The sequence below is a fragment of the Mya arenaria genome, chromosome 9, assembly GCF_026914265.1.
Source record: "Mya arenaria isolate MELC-2E11 chromosome 9, ASM2691426v1".
Lineage (NCBI taxonomy): Eukaryota > Metazoa > Mollusca > Bivalvia > Myida > Myidae > Mya > Mya arenaria.
In genome coordinates this window covers 18045163-18050720 of record NC_069130.1, presented here as the reverse complement: position 1 = coordinate 18050720, position 5558 = coordinate 18045163, and positions in this window count along the sequence as shown.

Below are 5558 nucleotides of genomic sequence, written 5' to 3'. Positions count from 1 at the left end.
AAACGATTTCATCGATTCGATTTTATAATAATTTGTATCTACTTTTTTTAAACAGTTTAATCATGCTCATGTTTTTAAAATGGGATATATGTTGATAGGCAAAACACGTATTGAATATATGTGGATAACAATTTCAGAATACAATAGATGAAATAATACAAGTTAAGATCAACATTGAAACAATCACATCTAAATTTAAATTAGTTAAGCCATAATCACGGTAAATAATCAAAATACATAAAAAACACACAAACTTTCACTTCAAAAGCATTACAAACATAGATAAATTTATGGCATATAACGACTTATCAGTAAATACAGTGCATAAACATTGATTTCAGTGCATCAACAAATACAAAACACTTACTTTTAAAACAAGCTTCTTAAAAACAACCTACACTTAACAACAATAAAAACAACAACAACAACAACAAAAGAAATTAAGCATTAGAGCTACACGGTTTCGAACCAGCTTCCTTCAGCTTCATAGCTCGGTACTTTGCCAACTGTGCTATATCAGAGACCGTCAAAACAGGTAATGCACTTAGTTCAAAAATAACTCTGTTCGAAAGGGCAAGTAACTCTTGAAAGATAATCAAGCAAAATGACGTAAAATAGTGACCTCACCCAATTCAGGCTACTACTTTAGATGATACAGCCTTTAATTTCATGCTATTTTGGGTTAAACGTTTTTATCGATTTTATAATAATTTATATCTACTTTTTTAAACAGGTGAATCATGCTCATGTTTTTAAAATGGGAGAAATTTTGATAAGCAAAACACACATGGAATATACGTAGAGAACTTTTTCAGAATGCATTTGATGAAATAATACAGACCACAAAATCAACATTGAAACAATCACATCTAAATTTAAATTAGTTAAGCCATAATCACGGTAAATAATCAAAATACATATAAAACCCACAACCTTTAACTTCAAAAGCATTAGTAAGTGTACAACCATAGATAAATTTATGGCATATAACGACTTATCAGTAAATACAGTGCATAAACATTGATTTCAGTGCATCAACAAATACAAAACAATTACGTTTAAAACAAGTTTCCTATGGCATTACAACACTATTAAAACAGCCAACACTTAATAACAATAAAAACAACAACAGCAACAAAAGAAAAAGAGCATTAGAGCTACACGGTTTCGAACCAGCTTCCTTCAGCTTCATAGCTCGGTTCTTTGCCAACTGTGCTATATCAGTTACCGTCAAAAAAGAATATGCACTTAGTTTAAAAATAACTCTGTTCTAAAGGGCAAGTAACTCTTGAAAGATAATCAAGCTAAATGACGTACAAATAGTGACTTTACCCAATACAGGCTACTACTTGAGATGATACAGCCTTTAATTTCATGCCATTTTTGTAAACGATTTTATCGATTTTATAATACTTTGTATCTCCTTTTTTTAACAGTAGAACCGTGCTCATATCATTAAAACGAGAAAACTTTTGATAGGCAAAACACGCATTTAAGATATGTGGACAGCAATTTCAGAATGATATGATATGAAATAACACTTGTCACAAATCAACATTGAAACATTCACAATCATGCATACAATTATTCAGCTATTGACAGGTTTTTGCTCCAGGGACAACGGATCTAATGACAATGGTAGCCGATTGTTGCTATACATGTTTGCAAACTTTAAGGTATATTTTGTTAGATAATGATATATTCACTGCTCACATGTTAATATGAAACTGTTAGTATACACAAACTGTTACAAATTCTTGAAAATAGTTTTGTAAATCAATCATTAGTGCAGGTATGTTTCACAATCTGAATTAAATTGAAATTTTGTACTGTCGAGTATGATTTCAACTCCAAATGGACTCAACCATGTTTCACCCCAGGGACCTAATTTGAACAATAATGGTAAAGGACCACTACATCAGCATACCAAATACCAAAGGTCTAGGACATACGGTTTCAGGAAAGAATTTAGAAGTTTTTACTTTAAAAGTATATAGAAAACCTGGGACCCCGGGCGTGACTTACTTTGACCACAGTGGAAGTTGTCGAACTTTTTTTGAATAAGGTCATTACAGGATACTACATAACATATATTAAAGGTCTTGGCCATGCAGTTTCAGGGAAGATTATCAAATTTTACCATTTAGGCAAACAGAAAACTTGTGACCGTCGGAGCGGGGCTATTTTTGACCGCAGGGACATAATTTGAACAATCTTGGAAAGCACCACTACATGCGGTATCAAGGCGGTCTATGCCTTGCGGTTTAGAAGATGATTTTACTATTTAAGTATATAGAATACTGTTGCCCCTTGGGCGGTGAAACTTTTGACCCCACGTCCATAATTTGAAGAATCGTGGAAAAGGACCATTACCCGATGGCTGCATTCCAATTAACACGGGTTTATGCCATGGAGTTTCAGAGAAGATATATGAATATTGATGCTGGACAAAGGTCGGCGGATAAAGGGCGTTCACAATAGCTCACAATGAGCACTTTGTGCTTATGTGAGCTAAAAATTAGCTATACGTTATAAAACTAGATATAAGTATAAAAGTAAAAATATTCACATGAAACAACAAAATGATATATTTAAAAATATATAACACACATTAGTACCATCAAACACTCAGCAAACAATAGTTGTTGCTGAAAAGCCTCCATAGTGTTTTCTTCCAGTTTAAGAAATGTATTCTCATTTTTGTAACAATGAAATGAATTGAATTCACTAATTTTTTAATATATTTCTTTTTTGAAAATACTTTTAGGAAATCATAATATACTGTTGACTTGGGAGTTTGACGCATTTCGACACAAAAATATAATGATATTGTTATTCAAAATCAGATAAAAAGTTACTTTGTTAATATTGCTCAACTCCTTATCACACTTAACATGTTGTTAAGGATGTATGTTTCACTCTTGAAAACAGTTAGTTCCTCAAAACAAAACAAAACAAAAATTCTTGAAGGGATTTTTACTTTTTATTTCTCCCCACCCACTTTTACACTGTGGAAAGCCCATTACATCAACACATGTCTTGTAAGACATGCCGTTTGGAATTTAATTACGACCAAAATAAAACTGCAAACAGTGCTAATAAGTACATGGCACATGAAATAATATTTCATAAGAGTAAAATATACATCATGTTATCTAAAGCCTCGCTTCACAAACACAATATCAAAAAAGAAGAATATTTGTATATTTCAGTTCACTATATACATTTAATTTCTTTCTTTTTTTGTTATGAAAGTAATGTCTTTCAGATAAAAAGAGTAAAATATTTAAAAGTGATTTTAAACTTACAATTAAGAGTTTATATTATGCTTAATTTCAATTTCTAGCTGATAACAACTGAAATCAATCATTGATTTTAAAATCAAATGATCTGTCATTATGATCAATGCATTGATTTAAAAATAGCAGTTTTCACATTTGAGCAGATTTGACTCAGTATATTAATTAATATCATTTTTTCTACCTTTATGTAAATGAGTATAATTAGATTGTGTTTATCTATTTTTTACGTATTTTACTTTTTAACATTGTGGAATAAGTATTACTGATCCTATCCTTTTTATACCGAGTATGGCATATTTTTTTTATTTTTTTTTATTTTTTTTTGCATATTGAATAAAGAATAAGGGAAACTTTTACATATTTTATGGTTGCTTAGCAACACACTTATAAAATGCTACGTCCCTAAGAAACTTATGTTCACTTCTTAGTTATTCACTTAAAAGCTGTATGACTCAAGTACGTTAATGAGTTTTTAAACTACATTCATCATATTATCAATAAATGTTACTTATAAAAACAGGATTCTTCTTCTAAACTTGGTTAATAAGCCAATCTTACAATTATTTGTTTTCCCTAACGTTTCAATGTAGTTGGAGATTTTTTAAACATTTTAGCTTGTGTACCCTGTTTATATATTTAAATGATGGTAAACGTATTCCATCCATATTGTATATGTGTGTTTTTCTTGGAAATGGATGTGGAATATTTGCTTGGTTTTGAAAAAAAATCTTTGGTTGCCAAGCAACAATATCTTCCATTAAATATGTTTTCCTATCAAAGCATGTGTTAACTCTTAATAAAACTTATTAAATACGTTAAATATGTCTTTCTTTGTGAGTGTTTAAATCAAATAATTTCTTCCAAAAATACTTAAGCACATTACATGCTCTTAAACTTAATCACTTTATTGAGCAAAAATGTATTTAAACATGAGCAATTGGATATAAAAGCTATCACAGGAATGTGATAAATGCCACCGATCTGGTCTAGTCCGAGTGATAGCCAGTTGACCTCAAAGTATAACATTGACCATTGAGGCGAGAGTATAAGTGTCATGTGAGAAGCACCATCCCATACTGCTGGACATTTATATGAAGTTTGGTCCAAATAGGTAAATTACAGCTTAAATTCAAGTGAAACGGGCGTAGACACGGACGAACGGACAGTGTGACTATTTAGAATGGATGGGACCAAGAAATTAGCTATTAGGAACAACAAAACCATAATTATTGACAACAATCACCCAATGTTTTAATATTAAAATGATCATTAATTACACCGACTGCTAAAGAATCAATATGAAGTCAAACATGATGAGGTTTTATACCCTCATATGTATTACCATATGACTAAATCAATGATATACATAGAGGATATATGTTGATTTCAGTGTACGATCGTATTTAATTTCACAAGTGTCATAGAAAATATTGTTTTGCCATAATCACGAGTGAAATTAAATACGATCTTACACTGAAATCAACGAAATGGTCTATTTCTTTTATAGTTATTTTCGGAGTTTTTCTAAATACCCCCCCCCTTTGAAAAGAGAGTTGGTTACGCCGCTACCCATGGGACCCCCCTCACTCAAAGTCAACAGTTGATTGACTGTCATTTTTTATATTCGCTTCGTGGATAAATAGTTCCGTAAAAGTGTTTTTTTATAGTTTATTGGTGAGTCGGGTTTTTGTTTTAATTTAAATTGTTAATGAACATTAACAATGAAGTTTTACTAATGCATCTATGTTCCAAAATATAACAGTTAATGCACGATTGTACTTTTAACAATAAACTGGGCATGAATACATGACCAAATTACTACGCCGCCATTTATTGAATGAAAATTTGAAAGTTCAAACGTGTTAGCAAAACAATTGCGGATTATCATTGGATTTAAAACATTTTTCTTATTTAGAGTTTGTTACATGATAGATGAGTATTCATTCACTGTCAGATACCAGTCTAATTTGCTTGAAGGCGGGTCGTTTTACTGATAAAGAGTGAAGACCACGCTAGGTTGGTGAAAAATTTTGAGGCGTGGGGGAATAAAAATCATCAGTGAATATTGTGTTAATCTTAAGGGAAGTTCGAATTACAAAGTCAAACAGTTTGAATACATGTGATAGATAATATATTTTTATAACATAACAAATGTTCGAGCAGTTGTTTTCGTCTGTAATTTGTTTTGTACGAAAGCAAATGTTCGAACATTCAGCTTTAAAGTTCAATAAAACGTTTGAAGAATAGGATTACAAT